The sequence below is a fragment of the Empidonax traillii genome, unplaced genomic scaffold, assembly GCF_003031625.1.
Source record: "Empidonax traillii isolate 1590-97213 ecotype Southwest subspecies unplaced genomic scaffold, ASM303162v1 scaffold510:size820377, whole genome shotgun sequence".
Classification (NCBI taxonomy): Eukaryota; Metazoa; Chordata; class Aves; order Passeriformes; family Tyrannidae; genus Empidonax; species Empidonax traillii.
The window spans coordinates 91,517-112,545 of NW_020955703.1; the positions used below are offsets into that span (position 1 = coordinate 91,517).

Below are 21,029 nucleotides of genomic sequence, written 5' to 3' on the forward strand. Positions count from 1 at the left end.
CAGGAGCATGTGATTCCTGAGGCTCTGGGCATCTTCTCCAGCAAAAAAATGAATTAAGTTTGAAGTGAATTGAAATGTTCTCAAAGAAAGAGTCTGAGGGGGGCCCTGAAAGTTTGGACATGGTAGGACGAAACACCAGCAGTTCTGACTTCATCGTCTTTCGCTGCTGTTTCCACACAGTCATAACTGCACAAAATCATTTTCTTTCCATTCCCAATTCCAACAGGGCAAAGGAATCAGCAGGGATACTCAGTGTAGGTTAAACTACATTAAATCACAGTGGAAGGCAGAAATTTATAACAGTCCTAAACCATCAGTCCTGAATCTTTTCAGCAGAAATGATCAAAGCCAAATCGTGGCCTTTTTTTTTTTTTTCCTTCCTCATTCTTTATTTACATTGTATTCATTCTAAGGAGAGGAATTTTAAGGCAGCTGACTTAAGAGTAATTCAGAAAATTCATTGTGTTCCCCAAGGCTCCCAGAGAACACATGTGCAAAGAAGTGTTGGAATTGTTTCACCCCAATTAGACACCGTAGATATGAAGAGGCCCTTAGGGTGGGAAGCTCCAAAGGGAAATTTTCCTAATTCAGAAATTTTCTTCAAAGTCTTAAATTCATGAAGAGGTGAAATGAGGGTCACGACTTTCAAAGAAGACAGAAAGGAGGTGATTTACCTTGTTCTTACAGATGAAATGCAGTGTGATAAGCAGGAATCCACCCAGTTGCACTGTGAAGACTCACCTCTGCTCTACAGTCGAACAACTTCACTCCTATCTCCATGGCCAGGTCAGAATGGAAAAACATCCTGCAAATACTCTGCAGTTTTCTAGATGAGAAATCCCCCACCTGGAACTCCCACAAACAGCTTTGGATCCAGACTGAGTGACTCTCCTTTAACAGAAACAGCAAAATGCAAAGGCATTGATTTAAAAGCCTTTGCCACCCCACCCTGCTCCAGACTTGCAGACTGAACCTGCTGCTGGAAGTCAAAAAGGCAGAGAAACATTAACCAAAATGACCTTTCTGTCTGTGGAAGTCCTGTGCAGGGGAAAAGAAGGAAAAAACATCCTCTGGAACAACTGCATGGAGAAAGAGGCAGAGAGGAAACGACTGGGAAGGAAGATTTAGAACTTCTTTGTTTAATTAGACAAGGAGAAAGTCTCGAGGTACAAGTGACACAAATCCACCTGCTGTCACAGAAATGACTCAGTGATGTCCACAGCCCCTGAACAAGAGCTCCATGGTATCCACATGTGCTGGAGAAGTGCCAAAGAGCCTCTTCCCCGAAAGATTTTGTAATTATGGTGGACAAACAACAGTGGAGCCATTCCTCCACTTTAAATTCGGAAAACTGAGCCATGGAGAGTCTGGAACGAGTCACAAGCTCCCAGGAGCCTCTGCCTTTAGGCAGAGGTATTTTATTCACTGCAAGGCTGGGGAAGCTGGTCCAGCTTTGCCGAGTCCCACCACAGCAGTTCAAACAGCAGCACCTCCCAGAAGGCACTGGTAGCACTTACAGCAGCAGACTTTCCTCTGGATGTGTCTGCCTTTATGACTTCAGTCCTTTCTGTTTCAGGGCAGACCAGCAGTTTGTGTTTGATGTGGGTGAGCAGCCACAGCTCAGAGCTCTGGAAAGCCCTGGAGCCACCTGTGTTTCATCTAAAGCTGGCACTGCACATTTGGGAGCTGCCCTTCCTGGGACTGAGAACAGTTACCACTGTGGGCACTTGGAGCGCAGGGAAGGGAACTGGTTTGCACAGTCCATTCGTGAATGATTTCTCAGCTGTCACAGATTAGAGTTTTCCAGCCCAGATTGCATCCATCATCCATTCCAAAGGCCTTGCCCAGGCCACTGGAATTAGTAATAAAAACAAAAGCAATGCTAGATCTCGAATGAACCCTGCAGGGTCCTGGTGGTCACTTGAATTGTGATCACATTTATCCCTCCGACCCTTTCAAAGAACAGCAATTAAAACAAATTCATGGGTACTTTTTGCCCCATCCAGCCCCTGAGGTCCTGCATTAAACATCACTCAGCTAAGCCTGAACTCTTCACTCCGGCTCAGTTTTCATCTTTGGCTTCAGCTCTTAGATGATATTCCTACTTTGGGGAAAGTGGATAATTTCTGGTTCACAGATCCTACTGTAGATCATCTTTAAATAAAACCATTTGGATGCATTTTAGCCTCCACCCATCCTACCTTGGCTGAAAAGCAGCACATACACAGGGCTTTGCCAAGGCTGTTTTGGAAGGAATTTTAATTAATTGCTTTGTGCAACAATTTAGAATTTAGCAAAGGCTCATATTTCAAAGCCATCAGCATGACAGTGCCACAAAGGGTAAGGAAAAATAACCCACTGAAGCCAACATCCATAAAAATGTGAAAGAGCTATGGTAAATTCTGAATGATAAGCATAAAAGGAGACCCATGAGAGACTAAACACTTCTGCTGTACAGTGACTATTTTGAGTTAAATTAGCATGATTATTCCATTATAAACGACTTTGTTTCAGAAGTTTTGTGCTCTTAGCCACGGAAAATCTCTCCAGGTCTATCCTTGTTCAGGATCTCAGAGAGAGGACAGACCTTTCCAAGCTAAACAGTGAGTCTGGCTGTTTTGCCAAGCAGACTAAAAGTTCAGGGATCAGAGGTGGTCTTCTCCTAGTATCAGTAACACCTTTGATCAATGAAGTATTAAATATAATGAGCAAATCTCATGAATTAAGTGAAAAATTAAGTCAGCTGGCAGAGATACAGCTGGGAGAAAATGACTGCTGAAAACATTCATTAATTAAAGAGAAGTGAAAAACAGGTTCTGTGACGAGGTGCCTGCAATAACAGGACATTGAACTCGGCAACCAAGAGGTGCCTTCCAGTTCCAGAGTCCTACAGACTCTTTTGATTTATGTTTCTCAGGAATTACCTGGCTGTAGATGACAAAAGCAAATAAATTCTGCCTGAACATACCATTGGTATTGCTGTTCCATCAGGAACACAGGGACAAGAGCTCAGAGGAGAGCCAGGAATGTGGGAATGGCACCGTGCTGGGACCTGTGGGATCTGAGATCATCCCTCAGTTCTGGCATCACAGCCCAGCCAGTTATCACCCCATTTTTTAACAAGTCTATAGGAGATTTCCACTCTAAACAAAGTACAAATTACCAAACAAAACTTCTTATTTCTTTTCATGCTTCCAATAGTTTCTCTAGAGAAAGATTCTTCAGTTTACCCCTGTGAAAACGCTTTCCCTGCTCTCAATTTTTCTGCCCAAATTCTATGATCTTCATACTGCAAGTTGTATCTTAATGCTTTTATGTAGTACCTGTATTAGAGGAAGCCCCAGGTGTGTTAAACAAGAGGAGCCAAGTGGCTACAGCTTTTAATAAGGTTTAATCACAATCACCTTCTAATTAGGCCACAGGTTGACAAGACTGATGGTGAACAGGCAAATGAGATGCCTTTGGAAATTGTTCAGCCTGGCTGGAGCTGAGCTGCTCTGCAACAACCACTGGCTGCTGGGTATGAGAGATGTTTGTTAAGGCCTTGCCCACACACTTATCAAAGAATCATAGAAGAGTTTGGGTTGGAAGGGACCTTAAAGACCATCCAGTTCCACCTCCTGCCACGGGCAGGGACACCTTCCACTAGCCCAGGTTGCTCCAACCTGGCCTTGGACACTTCCAGGGATGGGGCAGCCACAGCTTCTCTGGGCAACCTGTGCCAGGGCCTCCCCATCCTCACAGGGAAGAATTGCTTTCTAATATCCAACCAGTTTGAAGCCATTCCCCCTTGTCCTGTCACTCCAGGCCCCTGTAAATAGTCTCTCTCCATCTTTCTTTTTGCTCCTTCATATCCTGGAAGGCCCCAGCAGCTCCATGTCCTCAAACCCCAAGAACAAGGATTTCCAACATCTGTTGTCCCATCAACATGTATCACAAGAGTCAGGCAGAATTCACATTTACAGGATCAGACTCTGAGGAAGTGGCATGTGCTGAATCCTAGGAAATCCCAGCTTCTCCTGGCTTGTGTCAGAGCCTTGCAGCTATTTAAGCAGTTGTTTAAATGGGAAGCATCCAACACAACACTCTGTAAGTTAAATATATGTATCCAACCATCCCCAGGAAGAGACCCACACTAAAACCAGGAATCAAAAGCTCTGAATTCATTTTTGCTACACCAGGATTAATAAAGTTACCCAAGTTATAAATGAATGAAGATAATTGCTGAGTGACTTAGATGTGCAATGCAGAGTTAATCAGACCATGCTCATAATGTGCTGTTTAATCTTTCATGTAATTTACTGCTAAATGCGCCTAATCAGAAACAAATACATGATACATCTCAGTGGGAGCTGCAGATGTGTTGCCTTCCAGCATGGTTATGAGATCCTGGCTATGGATAATGTGAATTATACTGAATGTATGTCCAGCTTGGGATTTGACAGGTAATTTTAGTTAATTGTACTTCAAGAACTGCAGGAGCTCTTCCTGCAGGAAAAGGTCTCTGCTGCTATACCTTGTCCAGCAAAAGTGTGTCAGGGTGGGAAACAACACATCCTCAATAAAAACTATGTCTTGACACCCCAAAACTGAGATCCCCAAGCTGGAAACCCACTAACTCCCATGAAGTTCCTACCACAAGGATATCCTGAGGAAAATTAGGCTGCCCAATATTTGGTGCAAGAGGCCCCGAAGAGCATCCAGACAAGAAAATGGTGGCACTTCTATCAGGGAGGGATTTGTGCCCTCTCCTGGCAGAGGGTTAGTTTTGGGAGCCCCCCCAGGCATTCCCAGAGTCAGCTCTGGCTGCCAAGGGCTCTGAGCACCCAACAAAACCCCGGCAGACAATGGGAGCTGGGAGTGAAAACCAGCCCTGCTCCATGCCTGCAAACCCATGCCAGGGCTGGCTGGTGCCAGGAGGGCAATGGCCCAAAGGCAGGGCCAGCCAGCAGCTTTTGAGGCTGTTTGTGACCAGGAAAATCTGCCTCTTGTGCTGAATTTCCATCCGTGTTTAATCCCAGCGACCGAGGAAGGCATTGGCAAAGCGCATGGAGGTGGATAAAGCACTTTGCTGCCAGCAGAGCCCAACATTTATTTTGGGTGTGCTGTGGAGTCTGAATTCATGTGATAGAGTAATCCTGGGGATGAGGTCATGTGTTCCCTGAAGGGCCCTCTTTGTACCCCGGGTTAGTTAGCAACGCTTTTTCTCTTATCAAGCATCTGATTAAACTCACAAAAGAAGGGGCTCTAAAAAACAGTCTCAAGGCAGAATTGAGAAGTGAATAAATAAATCGGGTTTGGGGTTGGTTTTTTTTTTTTTTTTTACCTCTTTCATTTTACCCGACAGGAAAAGGGGAGAGGAATAAGATGGGAAAGGGGCACCAAAAAAAGGGGTTCATTGTTCTCAAATGATGGAAAGAAGTCTTCATCTGTTTTCAAATTTTCTACAGAGCCCAGCTCCGGGGCAGAGACCAGTTATACACATCCATGGGGCAAATATCACCTTGGAGGACCTCAGTGTACCCTCCAAATAGCACAATCCTCCTAAAAGCCATCCCATGCTGGAGTGACACGGCACCCACCTTCTGCAGGAGTGAAATCCTTCCCCAGAACACTGGGCTTTTGGTCCAGGAAATAAAATAAAATGTGCCTCTAATTTTTATGTGACTTGAAGAAAGACTTGGCTGGTGTGCACTGATTTATCTGTAAGCAACCAAAGATGCTTATAAATACCTGTACTTACTTGAATTACATTATTTCAGATTAGTTATTTGATGGCATCTTATTTAAAAAAAAAAAAAAGAGAACAAAAAAACCCCACAAAAAACCACATTAACTTGTTTCCTCTCATTCTGGATTATTTCATTCAGTATTTCCCTATGTTGTCCATTGGATGTCTGAGTAATCAAAAATAATGTATCAAGGTTGCCTCTATAAAAGAACTGTGATGATGAAGTAACAGGTACAACTGGTTGAAAGTTTTTCACAGCCACTGAAAGATGACCTTTATCATTTGATTATGAAAACTCAGAAAAAAAAAAACAAAACAACCACAAAAAAAACCCCAAAAAACTAAGAGAGACTTAGCAGCATTTCAGGAGTTCCCTTTCTTGGGAAAAAAAATCCCTGACAAACCATTTTGAGGAAATCTTTGAAACCAGTAATGGCTTGCTTTGAACAAAGTGGCCTATTTAGAGAATAACCACCTCAATCATTTCTTCAGAGGATTTCTGCTCCTTTTTTCTACTAAAATCCAGAGCTGGACTTCAATTACTCAGTGAAAAGTCATGCAAGTGAACCCAACAGCGCTCGTGCTCTGCTCCACCCCAGCACAGGAGGAGAAAGAATTCATCTTATGTCCACTCACACCTCTCAAAGTGCAGAGTTGTGCCCGTGGGGGAGCCAGACACATTGTTTAAGTGTATTTAAAACACCAAACTGAATTGTCAGGTAGCAAAATACTTTAAAAAATAGTGGTCTGAGAGCCAAAAAAAAAAGCTTCTTGTTGGTGCCTGACTGTCCAATGACCATCTTCGAGGACACAGATCCCTCCTGTTCCCAAGGAGGATGTGAAACTATTATTATTGCATTATATATTTTTATATATATATTTATATAGTTGTGTGTATTATACACAACACTATTGTAACTGTAGATAAATAACACTTCCCCTGCACCCCACAGAAGGTTTGGCTGGAAACCATCCTGGCTGGAGATGTGAAACAGCTTGAAAGGCTGGGAAAAGAGAGAAAAGCAGAGCTGGGGAGGGGTAAGAGGGGACAGACACCAAGATTTCCCAGTTGTCTGATTTGGTTGTGCTGTTGGGGGGAATTACCCAACTCCACTTTCTTCTTTTTCTCCAAAGCACGTTGGACCAGATGGTGGATTTGACCTGTGGCACTGTAGGGATTCACAGCAGCTAAAAATATGTCTCTGTATTATTTTTTTTTTTAATTTAAATATGACTTTTATTGGAGGCAAAATAAAGATAAGACTATGTAAAATGAAGGCAATAACCCAGGCTGGAGCAGGAATCTCTTGCATGGCTTGTGTTGCTGTTTCTTAGAGGTGCAAAGCCCAGGAAATGAAAAAGCTGCATCTATAAAATGCAAAGGGTTTATCTTACAAATTAGGTTTATTCCCTTCAGTATGGGAAGGGCTGAAACTCTGGATGCTGAGCTGGAAAAGCCTAACAAATGCTCATTTGGAGTAATCTTATTTTTAAAAAGATATTTTAGCTAACATTTCCAGCAGTGCCATGGATTGGTGTGATCCTGCTAGTCAGGCAGCATTAGGAAAGGAGCAATATCTTCTGGAATATCTCCTGGATTTGTCCTGCAGGGACATGTGGGAGGTGATGGCAGGTAAAAGGTCACCCAGCTCACCTCTGCTGGACCACAGAGCCCTGGTTTGTGGGGCTGGGAGGGTGGACCTTTGTGGAGAGGACAAACTCTCCTTTATGAAATCTGGGAATGCAAACTGACAGGTGGAAGTCTGCTGATTGATGGGAAATTATAAACGAAAATAAGGTGAGAGGGGAACCAACATGTAAGGCAGGCAAGGAACGTGTTCACCTGGGAGTTACAGCTCTGTGGAATGGAGAGATACAGACTTGGAGTGTCATTGGAAAGTGGGAAATGAAATCCCACTGAATGGATTCCCCAGATCTGGAAAAACTACATTTCAGCAGTAGCTCAGACAAAATTTCCCTGACCAAGAGTCTGCCATATCCAAATCTTCTGAACCATAACCAGAAATGAAGCTAAATGGAGTTCCCACAGAAATACGTGCTCTCAGCAGCCTCCAGAAAGTGCCCACAGCCTTGGGATTAATAGTGTGGCCCCGTGGTTAAGACTGAGGATTGGAACTCAGTCTTGAAATTATTTTATAAATCATCTGCTGTGTCACAGATTAACCACTGGTAAAACCTCACAGGGGGAATGGAGGTCTCTGTGAATTAAGTATTCCAAGGACCTCACAGGAAAGGTATTGTCAAATCCTTATTTCCATAATTAAACCTCTTCCTGAGGAGTGCTGTAAAATTGTCAGAAAATACACAATTAAAAAGCAAAGAGCTGGAGGGTTGCCCCCTGCAATGGCAGGGAAAGTGAATCCCAAATTGGGGGAATCTGCAGAGCTGCCTCCAGCCCTGGGGAACAGCACAGCAAGGACATGGAGCTGCTGGAGAGAGGCCAGAGGAGGCACCAAGAGGATCAGAGGGATGGAGCAGCTCTGCTGGGAGGGAAGGCTGGGAGAGCTGGGATTGTTCAGCCTGGAGAGGAGAAGCTTTGGGGTGACCTAATTGTGGCCTTCAGTGCCTGAAGGAGCTACAAGGAAGATGGAGAGAGACTATTTACAGGGGCCTGGAGTGACAGGAAAGGGGGAATGGCTTCAAACTGCCAGAGAGTAGGTTTTGATTGGATATTAGGAAGCAATTCTTCCCTGTGAGGGTGGGGAGGTTCTGGCACAGGTTGCCCAGAGAAGCTGTGGCTGCCCCATCCCTGGAAGTGTCCAAGGCCAGGTTGGAGTAACCTGGGCTGGTGGAAGGTGTCCCTGCCCATGGCAGGAGGTGGAATTGGATGCTCTTTAAGGTCCTTTCAACCCAAATCATTCTGTGACTCTCTGATTCTCTGAAGTATTTTTGCTCTGAAGCAGAAAGTCTGACCAGATGTGCAGCACACACAGAGCTGCACAGCTGCTTGAAATCCTAGGGTAACAACAGAAAATTGCAGGCTTGCTCTGAAGCAAAACCAGAGGATGTGCCAAGCCAATTACCAGAATAAGATGATGAATCCATGCAAATAAATTATAAGGTTACCAAAACCCACAGAGAAAGACACCAGAGAATTTAAAAAAAAAAAAAAATCTGCAACTGACCCAAAGTACAAGAGTCCAGCTAATTATCTTATGTCTGCAGAATGGCCTTTCATCTTGAACAGGCTCAATAGGTTTTATGAAATGAGAGGAATCGTTCATACACACATTTACACCCAATCTTCCTCCACCTTGGTGTAGCAACCTCTCCTGCTCTTACACAACTCAAGCGATTCACTCCTGCAGATGGGAAGTGAGAAGAATCCTCCATCCAGCTCAGACCACAGCAGGGCTTTTCACACAAACCTCAACAAACCAGCCCAGTTATTTTACGAGGGGAATTATTCAAATGTGCTCCATGCAAACTTAAAAAGAGAAACAGCATTAGAAGAGGTAACTATGGGAGAACAAGCACCAAGCCCATCTGGTCTAACAGCGACCCAGATGAGGCACAAGTTAACAGGGAATTCAGGCTGTCCTTGAAGCTTATGGTTTTTTTGTTAAGAGCTCCTACACTTGAGCATCAGTTTCTGGAAATGGGAACTCAGAAAAGAGAAACAAAACAAGCAGGTCAGTGGGGTGCCTTTGAGCCGCATTCAGGCTCCTGGTAGGGGGCACAGCAATCAGCCAAGTAGAGCAATTTGCTACAAACTCGGGAGGGAAAAGAAAAAGACAGGAGCATGCATCTCCTAAATACCTTTTTTTTTTTTTTTTTTTCCTCACATCTGCAAGGCAATCTGTTTTTGCAGTAGCTGTCAGAGGGGGAAGAGAAAGCCACAAGCAGTTACAGCCCAGACAAAACCTGTGGATTAGAAACAGCAGGACACACCAGAGACTGGAAGAGCAAGGGCAACAATGGATTCAGAAAAATTGTCACTCTTCTAAAAACAGAGCTGTAGAAATGGGTCATTTCTGAGGGACTCCACGGAAAGCAGAAGGGATGGTTCACACCTTTCTTTCACTTAGTTTCTGCCTGCACCCCCCTGTTTGCATTTCCAGCACAGAAGTGGCTTTTCCCCATCAGTCTCTCAAGGCACAAGAACTCCGGGCCACGGCACAGACACAGAAGCCTCAATTAGGGCTTTTCCCAATAATAATAACAAAAAACCTTTCACAGCAAAAGCAACTTCTGTGCATAACCTCAGAGCAGAAATCACTGCTGCCTCTTCAGTACGCCCTGTACCTTTTAATAAAGCCTTTCCTAATAGCAAAAGCATTCGCTCAGGCTCTTGGCTTTTCCCTCCTCCCAGCAAAGACGCGGAGCTGGAAAAGATCATCGGTTTTCTAAACTCGCCTTTGGAAAGTTTCTTTGCCAAGCTGCACTTTTTGTCAGGAGCTCGTTATTTTCTGGGTAGACTTCACTTTGAAATATTCTGAGGGCTTTGCTGATGCTGTTTCAGACCATGAGGTTTGTGTGCTCTCCTGCATGAATCACAGCAAGTCGTGTTCGTGCCACAGGCAACGCTCGGCTTCAGTTCCAGGCCCTTCCCCATGGCACTTCTTCCAAAACCACCTATAGATTTTCCAGAGCCTATTTCACAAAGTTCTAGGTGGTTTTGTGATGAGATGGGAAGAGCAGAAATCCAGGACTTCTGGATTTTCTTCCCATTCTTTTCATGCCAAGCGAGATTTCTGAGAATGAAGCGGCACTGGAGTTTGGAGCTTGGACAGTCTTATTTGTCCCAAAAATTCACAGTTGAGGTATCAAATATCAGATAATGAGGGGTAAGAAATGAGCCATCAGTACTCTTGACAAATACAATTAGAATAGATGAATAAATAGATGATCTGCTATAGAAAGCAGATGTCAAATTAATACGCTTACCAAAAACATTGGTGAAAACTGCACAGTAGAAATTAGGAACTTTTAGAAATTAAGAACCATAAATTACTGACATATTAGTAGTGTAAGAGTGAACGGCACTGAGGCAGCATCTCTGAGGAAGATGTTTTTTTCAATTTCTCCTAGAGGTCAGGAGAAAGAGGTCAGCCAAAATTCTCCCCCACACACCCAGCACCACATTTTTCCATACTTCAAATTATTTTAGCTGAAGGAATGTCACGTCCAGAGGGGAGTGATGTGGAATGCATCTCTTTTAATGACTTTGCAGTAACAAAGAGCATGAACAATTTACATTTATATTGGTGTGGAATAATAAAAAGTGTTTAAAGGATATGAATTGCTACAGATGATATTGGTCAGCAGGCAGCAGGATGCTTCCAGAATTAATTATGGATATTTGCATGTGTTTATAGTTTTAATTTGATTTAACAATATACTTATTAAAGCACTGAAATGACATCTCCAAAGACACCTCAGAACTCAGCCGTAAAAACATGCACTACACCAGAAATATTATTACTGATTAACAGCAGACTTCGGTCACTGTTCTAAAAAGAAGCTGAGGAAACATATGGGTGACCCTTCACCAGGCAATCCTTTGCTTTTAAACCAATTATTAGTTTCCTCAGGCGGCTTTTCCTCCCTGCTGGAACTCCTCTGTCCTTGGTACTAACACTCAAACACTCAGGAATGTGCACATTTTAAGACCACAGAAGGAGTTCCTTGAAATCTGACTTCCAGTAATCGCCCCCAGGCTACAGATCTGCGTGGCCTAGTTCTGTCACATGTGGTAGCATCAAGAATTTGCATCTTTGGCAACCTGGGGTAGCAAACTCATCACAGAACAAAATATATAATGAAGAGGAGATGGAATAAAATCAGTCTTGGCAAGACAAAATGAAACAGAAATTAGATTTGCAAAATATGAGGCAAAATCGAGTGCGAGGTACTTGGGGGAAAAAATTAAAGAGAGGAGAGAGTGTTTCTGAAAAGTCCAGTCTGAGGGTGTTTCTCAGTGGTCTGATGTAAAGCAGGGTATGTAATGTAAACTTACATAATGTAATGGAAAATACAGCCATAAACACAGCCCTGAGCAAGTGATTAGTGGCGATGGTGACTGAACTCGGACAAAAATCTGAGCTGCTTTTCAAATGTCAGCAAATTGGGCACTGTCACACTAATGGGAGGCTCAGGAGACCTCCACCAACATCTGACCTCGTTCTCTTAACCCACAGTGACTTGAGACCTGCCTGTGCTAAAGCCTGAGCTGACAGCAATTGGAGCCCTGGAATAAAAGCAGGGCCGTGGAGCTCAATTATCCAGCAGCAGATCCCCGGTGAAATCAATGCGATTGTGTCACATGGGAACTTGGCTGGCAGCCCCTGGAGCCTGCACAGGAGAAACCCATCCCCTCAGCAGTGCCAGCTCAAGGGAAGGGAACAAGGAACAATGCAGACAATGAAGTGCCACTCTGTGCATGAGAAACGCTTACTGGATTCTCATTTCCCCTCTGCCACACTGGTTTTATCCCCAGTTACTCCATGAGCAGCACTCCTGACCTGTATGAGCACAGACCAAATTGGATCAGGCTGAGACATCTTCTGTAGATAGAAATTGCTCTGCTGTATAACTCAGGCAATGCCAAGCATGTGTATTATACATGTATTGTATGTATATTTGATACCCTATATCAAAGGGAATTAATAACTGCTCATGCAAGCAGAAAAATTTCTGTCCCCAGGTGAAACCACTGGAGTTGGACACCAGAGACTCAGTTTTTATTTACAGTAAGGCCCACTTTTTTCTTAGTGATAGGGTATTAAGATAGAGGATTATAGGATATATAGGGCAAATATAACCCAGGCATATGCCCAGGTTCCCCAGGGAGGTTGTGGACTCTCCATCCATGGAATTGTCCAAGGCCTGGTTGGACGGGGCTTGGAGCAACCTGGTGTAGTGGGAGGTGTCCCTGTCTGTGGGAGGAGGTGGAATGAGATGATCCAGAAGTCCCTTCCAACCCAAACCACTCTGGGATTCCAGGATTTACAATTCCTATTTACAAGAATTGCACTTTTCTTACATCAAGTGCAATGTGTATACCCAGCAACACAGTTTAAGGGTTCTTGCACGTGTTCTGAGCAGCATAAATAATACAAAAGAGACAGGACACAACCTGGAGAGAACTGTATTGATCCAGGATCAGTCCCCTTCTCTGGTGGATGAGACTTTGCCCGTTTGAATGATGACAGTGGGACCGTCACCCAAATCTGGAGGGATCCAAACCAAACCAAAGCCAATGACCTGTGTGTCCAAAAATGACCTTCCCTCAGCAGGGGGCTTTTGGGAGCACAGGCAGGACAGTGACACTGAGCTCCCAGAGATGCCAGAGCCCAGGCACCACATCCAGGGATGGGGAAAACATGGATAGACTCACTTCTGGCTGCTAGTAAACTATGTTGGTAGTAAACTGTATTCCTATTTGACCCCTGTCAAATCCCAATGTGCTATTGCTAAGACAAACAAACATTATATGAAATAGCAGCCTGAGAATGACAATAGAGCACAAATAATATTAATGCAGTTGAGAATGGCACTCTCTGGGTGCTGCAGTCTTTCCATCCCACCTGGAAGTGCAGCACTTGGAGTGCTGGATCCCTGTGATTGACTTGCTAACCTGTAAAGTGTGTGAGTCTACATCATAATTAACACTTGGCAGTGGAAATGTAAACCCCCTGGCTTGTAAGATGGTATATCCTCCTATAAACACTTCACTTGGCCACCAAACTGGAAAAATAGATAGGACATTCATAAGGAGTGCTCTCCATGGGAAATGCCAGCCTTTTTTTTTTTTTTTTTTTCCTGGAAACTGTTTCCACTGCCAAAATATTTCAACAAGAAAAATGATCTGAGACCTTTCCCTTAATATGTATCCTGTTTTCATCTGACTTGTAGCCCACAGTGTGCAGCATTCACTGGGAGTCAGCCCTGAATTACTGTGGTACAAGCAGTGCAGGAGGGAAGTACAAGCCACAAGTAAAGGAAAAAATATGCATTACACTGGGGCTCACTAAGAGGAATGGGTTGCCCACACATCACAAGCTACCTTTATATCTTTCTTGGCACAGACCTTTGTCACACAGCACAGAGAAACTATTTTGGAGGATTCAGCATATCCAAAGGAGGCTGGCTTTCCAAAAGAACCAGGGAAAACAAAGAACCCAGTGCAAAGTGGCCACTGAGCTGCTTTTGAAAGCCTGACAAACTGGCTTCTGACAAGCTGCAATCATGCCTGGCCAGGAGGGCAGATAACCACTAAGGTCTTGTGCTGAAGTGCACAGCACACACTCAAAGAGACCCTTTCCTGTCCAAATAAAGGCTTTTCATCAGCCCAAAGAGGCAGAAAACCACAGTCCCAAGAGTGCTCAGCTCCCAGCTGCCTCTTCTCACCTGCTCACTCTGCGTCCTGGGCTTGAGATAAGCTCAAAACTCACTGAAAAATGCCTGTCTGCTTCCAGTTCTTTTGATTTCTTGGGAATGGAAAGTTACCTCCTTTCTTGGAAATAAATCTTTTTATAGTCCCTTTCCAGCAGGAGTTCTTTAATGGTGGAAATAACTCTTTAGCCAGTTCTGATGGGCACACAGGGAAACGGTCTCACAGTTTAATTTTCATGTATATCCAGAAGAATTTATATCCCCTTTTAGCTTTGTGCTGCCAGAATGGTGTAAAAGAACATCAATTTAAAGAAGAACCATGACAGTTTAGATTCATATTATGGTAAATATCTTCAACTGAAACATACCCTGATTACAAAATTAGCATTTGTAATTTTTCCAGTTTACGGATTTATCAAGTTCTGGTGCACGCCGGATGCAGTTAAAGGAAAACCATTAAAGTGGAATTTCCCCAGGCTCTCCATTTCAGACCCCTGGGAGTACCCTGGCCAACATCTCTGCACACATACAGTCAATGCCACAGCCTGGCATGGGAAGAGCCAGCCCACTACAATAGACCTTTGTTGTGCCTGCGATTCAAGGAATTGTTTTGAAAATCTGTATTAAAGATTTCTGTCCTACCACCCCGCACTTTCGACTCAATTACTAAAAAGAATATGTTTTCTAAGCATGAAACAATATCATTTTTGTGGAGAGTTTGGAAAGGGAGCGTTTCTCTGAATCGAAGAAAGGTCCCTTTCTCTTGCCTGGTTTTGGGGGAAAGGGCTTTCTGTGTGAGTAATCTTTCTAAGTAGGAAGCAGAGCTCCCCCATTGCTAGGGAAGAATGGACCTCCAGTGGGCTAATATGTGATGGATGACTGAATGCAAACTTGGCAACCTTGTCCCCCGCTGCCCAAAGAATACAAAATGCCACGGGCTATTCGTGCCCCGGGACGCTCCGGTTGGAGGTTCTGAAAACTTGGCAGCATCCCACCTTGGTTTAATTGAAACTACAGACAATTAAGGATGCGAATCCGGAGAGGTTCCCTGTGACAAGATCAGCTCAGGATGGATTTGTCTTGGGTGGTTCGCTCATGCAGAAGCCAAACGAAATCAGAAATGGAGAGTTATGCCCATTGACTCCATGAGCTGAGCAGCAAAACCTCACACTGGTTTGTCAGGGGTATGCTATGGGATGTAATTTATGTGTTTATATTAACTAGTATTCTTTAAATTCTACACCTGGATATCTATAGGTGGGGTGTTTTTTGCTGTTGTTTTGCCAGCAACAGGATAGACAGGATATAAGAGAGAGAGAAAAACAATACATAAAGAAACCCAGAATGTGTTATAGGAGGGCCATGCCTAGCTGTAAGGGCACATATTCATTCAGTGTTCAAAAGAGACATCAGGTTATCCAAGCTTCCTTCTCCCAGTGCCCAAACTCTTTCTGCAGGATCAAGAGCCATCCCTTGTCAGGCAGGATCCCTCCCTGGCTCCTCCTCCCAGCCTGCCCGTTCCACGCTGCTCAGTTACATCAGCCATTGAGGGATTTCAGAAGGATTTCAGGAGCTGGAAGAATGCCCAGTTTCTAACTTTTCCCACATGTGGAAGGTATTTAACTTCAGCTCAGACTGGACTGAGGTTGGACACACGAGTGGACAGTGAGCACTGAGTGAGGGGAGGTTTCACACTTGGACAAACCCCAGAGCTCAGTGGAAACCGCGACGGCTCAAAATTGTCTCTTGGGGTTGTTCATTCTTCTGCTTCTTCCTTCTTTTTTCTCTCCACTGTACAAAGAACTTTTTTTGAGCAGCTAATAATAGCAATTGTAAGCTCTTTGTGACAGAGAGCATCACTTATTATGTCTAAACTTCTCCTAATACAACTAAGCCCTAAAATGCCACAGCAATAGTTACATCAACATCTCATAAACCCCTGCACAGACCAACCAAAGCCATAGACAGCAAGGCCACCTTGATAGCAAGCAGTTTAATTAATTAAATTGCATATTCATTCATAAGTAATCTGTACACATGCCTTATTTGTCAGCTCCTGAGCTCAAGTTATGATGTTTTCTGCCCAGAGCTCATTAGTAACTAGTCCTACAATTGCACTACTTTTGCAATTTCTGAGCCTGGGTGAGGATCAAACACTTACTCAACTTAATTCCCTCTGATTACTGTTTTCCTTAGTTTCCTGCTTCAGCAACAATGATTCTTCTGCAAAATTACATCAGCAAATTCCTTAAAACAACCAAGGGGAGCTATTACATTTTACAGTAGTTTCAGACTCCTGTAGTTTATAACCACAGGGTTTGGTACAGAGATCAGTCTTTGAGAAGGGTGTGCTAAACTCACCCCAGAAATTAAGTCTGAGAAAGTGCCTGTTGGTAAATCAGAGCCCAGTTTTAAAGCCCCATATCTCAAACTGCCACTGTTCAAAACAAATCCCTTTTTATTACTGGAAAGCTGAGATTTCTAACTTTCCAGTGATGTAAATCAGCCATTCCTAAGCCTCAAGTTTTATGAGCCACTGGACCTTAAAAGTGTCAATGGCCCCTCAGCTCAGCAGACTGTGATGGCACCTGTCCAAGGCTGAATATATCAACCCACAGGCTTCAAATCAGAGCCTTTTTTTCAACCAATCTGAATTTCTTGTGTTTCAATATATGTCCCAGAGTTAGGACAGGTGACAATGAAGCAGACACCACCCTTCCTCCATTTAGGCTTATTTCCAAATTCAGTGTTCAAGCACAGACACCAGCGTTCCCCAGGGGAAATATCCAACTGAATGGAAGCTGTTTCTCCCTTACAGGACATCCATTTACAGCAGACACCCCTCATACAGCCCAGAACTGCCCAAGCAGGTCTACTTTTTCAAATTATTTTACCAGCAGAGATGAAAAGGTTAAAATTCTGGGTTCAAACATCACTGTTTCACTGCACATTTGCATTTTGGTTCTGCTTCTCTCTTGAAAAGGATGAAAAAGTCCCGAGAAGAACAGGCTCTGCCATTTAATCTCATTTTCTTATCAAGAAGTGAAACAATACTCAAGAACAAACTTTGACAGTCTCTCTATAGCAAGTCAGAACACCTTGATACATGAATAGACTTTGGCTTTTTTTAGATGCTTTATGAAAAGAAGTAATATGAAAAACAAGCCACCTGAGCTGAACGTCAAACACCTTTAGAAATGCTGTTATGGCAACACGATAGTTAAGTTTAAGTGAATGCTGAGGAGAAATGCTAATGCTAAAAAAAGAGAATAGATTTCCATTAACAAAAAGTCTCCAGTTAAGTTTTAGCTGGAGTCTAAAGTCTCCAGCTAAGCACGTTTTAGGTTGTGCTTAGGGATATTCCCAGTAAGTTTGAGCACCTTTAGGCATCATTATTTCAACAGGAGATTTGCGTCTGGTTGATTCTCTCTCCCTATGACCACCATGTACCTAAAAGAGATTTCTTTAGCAGAATTTCTGCTTCCTCTCCAGCTGAGACATGACATTCTCATCTGCAGGCTGGGGGCTTTTCAGCAAATCCCTTTGGCTCTTCCACGGCTTTGGAAATGCTGATAGAGTAACTGTAGTTAGAGGATTAAGGACTGGAACTTGCAAAGAATTTTTTTCTGGGCTGAAAGGAGCCAGAGGATAAAATTAATGAGGAAAAAATATGGCAAAAATATTGCCAATTTTGCTGTTTAAGGATAGTGAGTGTGACAGGTCAGTGAGGGGGGCAGGCAGTGCCTCTCACTCTGCCCCTTCCCTCCTGCTGTCCCTGCCCAGCTCAGGTGAACATCCTTCCCTGGGTACCTGGGCACAGGTGCAGCACCTGCACTGGGAACACCCTGATAACTCTTCCAGCCCCTCTCCAAATTCACTCCCAGAGAAGGTGAACTGCCCACAGACCAATTCTCTTCCTTTGGCTAAACAGTGTCATTTGATAAAACCCATTTGATTGGATTTGCTCCTGAGCTCCCTGTAGCAGTAAGGAACACCACAACGCATTTCTACAAGAGTTCCAAGGGTTCAAAGGGCTGTCACTGGTCCCAACTCATTCTCAGACCTTAAAACTGTGCAGCCTGCTGTAGTGGAAGGTGTCCCTGCCCACGGCAGGGGGTTGGAGCTGGATGAACTCTAAGGTCCCTTCCAACCCAAACCATTCTATGATTTCACAAATCACAGAGAAAAGTGTTTAAAATTAAGTCTCACAAATCAAGAGAAACGTCTCTAAAAGACAAAAGCATAACCCCAGCACAAAAAGACTAACCCCACAAATAACATTAATCAGGAGGTGTGTAAAATGAATGCCCTATGTGATTAAAAAAAAAATATAAAAATAACTGGGAGAGAAAACCAAACACAACAGCTGGACAATATGGCTTTTACCCGGTCAATAGAATCACATGCACCTCACTGGTTTATAATTTTTTATGAAGAAAAATTTGATAAGTGTCTCTATTATGCTTTGTAATTTTACAGTGTCTCCACTGGCCAAGAGGACACGTCACCATCATTTCAACGTGAACTTATCACTCTGCTCCACAGCACGACAGAGACTTTACAGAAGTTTAGAGTAACTGCCAAAAACTCTCTCTCCTGGTAGCCAGGAGAGGAAATCAGGCAGGGGAAACTCTGCAAAGGTGATGGAACACACAGTCTTCAGTAAGTGGGCTTAACTGCTGAACGAATCTAAGCATGCTCACCTTCTCCCAGTCAGTTCTCCTTTTTAAGCCAATTTGAGCCTGAGTGGTAAGTGCAGACACAGTCATGCAGAAAATCTCAGAGCACCGGGGAGCAAGTAGCCAAGACATAAAGTAAGGGTCTGTTTTTCCACGATGATGGGGAATTTCACCCTCCTGCTCTCAGAACCCACCCGTTAAAGTACCGGCAATAAGGTACCAGCTGAATCTTCCTTTGTCTTTTGCTCCCCACCGCGGGCTGATGTTACCGGAGTTTTCAAAGGAACTGGAGCCCCGTGGGGGGTGGGGAGGAAGGTGACAAAGGCTTCGGTGAAAAGGAGTGTGCAGAGAGTAAATTAACACAGAAAAGTGTTACTTTTTGTGACTTACCCTGTCACAAAGAGCTCAGCAAGAAGAGTTACCTGGGAGGGTGAAGACCTGCACGTGGGCTTCGTCTGGTTCATGAAGTGAGGATGGGGGAAATATTTCTATCACTCCAGCAGCCAAGAGGAAACCCCAAATCTGCTTTTCTACCCTTCCTGTCAATTAAGTTTCCGTCCGTATTTCTGTGGATGTCCAGCACTGAACTAACTCCTGTTCCATTCATTCATTGGGTCAGACTGGGACATTTCTGACATTATTACACCGGGCAATAAAGACAAACTCAAAGGCAGGCGTGCTCCCCTTCCAAACCATTCCCTGATAGGATCTGATGAGGGTCATCACAGAACACTGGCTCACTGGGGGAGAAGAGCTCCTGAATTTTTATTTTTTTTTATTTTCTTTCTTTTTTTTTTTTTTTTTTAAATTCAGGAAGGAAGCAGACTTACCTTCCAGCCTCTGCCAGAGCTTAGATCCCGCTGGGAGCAGTCTCCATGAAATAAATAAGATGTTCAGTCAGCTCCCAGCTCCCAGCTCCGTTGCCGTCCTGTCAAAACTCAGCGAAGTTGCGTTGTCCGATGCCGCGGGTGAGCGTGTGAACCCCGGAGAGCTTTGACAGCAAGGCAAACTGGTCACATCAACCCGATTTCTGCCGGGTTTATATAGCTGAGCTGCAAATCCTGATCCTTGGCTCGTTCCACTGTAATAGGACGCCTGAAGGCATTTTTTTTTTTTTCTTCCCCCCTCAGTGTTGCTTTAAAGGAACAGCCTCTCGCTTTGGCTTTGCTTGTGAAAGACGCACACGCACCCTCCCAGACACACGCTGTCATACACAGCACACACACACACACACACACACAAAGAATTGGCATGCAATTTATGGCTAAAGAAGGAAACCCCTGAGCCAGTCAAAGAGAAAGGCAGCTCGGGGCAAGTGACTCAGAAAGCAGAATATTTTCCTTACAGCATCAGCAGAGCGCATTAGCGGGAGTTTTAATCCCCCTCATCCCTCGTCACTATTTTAGCGTTGTGAAATAGTGGCAAACTTACATCAAATCGGGGGAATCACAGGCAGGGTTGAAATTCTAGTAACTCCTACACAAATTAATGTGTTACATTTCAAGTACAGGTTTTGGTTAAGTTGGTGCAAATTGACCCCACTTCGCTGGAATCAGCTGAAAAATTCAGATTTAAACAAACACAGGATCTGGTATATTCCCATCTTTTCAAGCCTGTGATCTCCTTTGCATCCTTTTTCGCTCCACAGGGAGAAGAGTGGAGAAATCAAGAGAAATCTCTGGTGAGCAGAGTTGTAGCCTGAGCCTTTATAAAAAAAAAAAAAAAAAAAAGAAAAAAAAAGAAAAAGGAGAGATAAAAGCCTGAAGGGAACACACAGGAGGGATTCCCTTTCTTCTCAGATCTGATAAAAAAAGAGATTACTTGGCTGTCTGCATGCAAAGATAACCCAACACTTTTGTGAGGCTCCTGGTTTCCCTGCTCCCCATCCCGGAGCTATCAGTGACACACAGAGAGCTCAGCTGGGACCTTGGCAGGGCTCTTTGTTGTCTCTGAATACCCTTGAACCTCAGGCTTGTGGCAAAAAGAAAAGATCACAGTTAAGGAGTTCTCATTAACAAGGGTTTCCCTCCTACCTGACACTAAAAACCTGCCTCTCCCTTGCCTAAACCTCACTGCTGGGTTTCCTTTGAGGTTTCTTAGTTGTGGGGTGGGTGGCACGGGGTGGGGGGGAGAGAGGAAGACTAATCGTTAACTTTCAGGTCTATCTTCTAGGTAAAGGATGGAATTGCTTTTGGGTTGGATGATTTAGAAAGCCAGGTTTCCCCAGCCAGCTTTGAGGACAATGGAAACACAACCCCACT

General features: G+C 43.9%; 1 protein-coding gene across 5 annotated transcripts in view; it reads right to left on the reverse strand.

Annotated features, from left to right (window-relative positions):
- The window catches only part of TNC (tenascin C), a 68,282-nt gene extending 48,414 nt beyond the window's left edge, over positions 1–19,868 (reverse strand). Inside the window, exon 1 of one of the 5 annotated variants that reach the window (XM_027896678.1) lies at positions 19,599–19,868. The gene's annotated coding sequence lies outside the window, so the exon portion shown is untranslated. The remainder of the gene's footprint in view (positions 1–19,598) is intronic. The other 4 variants (XM_027896674.1, XM_027896675.1, XM_027896676.1 and 1 more) reach the window with 4 other exon arrangements.
- Between the last annotated feature and the right edge of the window lie 1,161 nt (positions 19,869–21,029).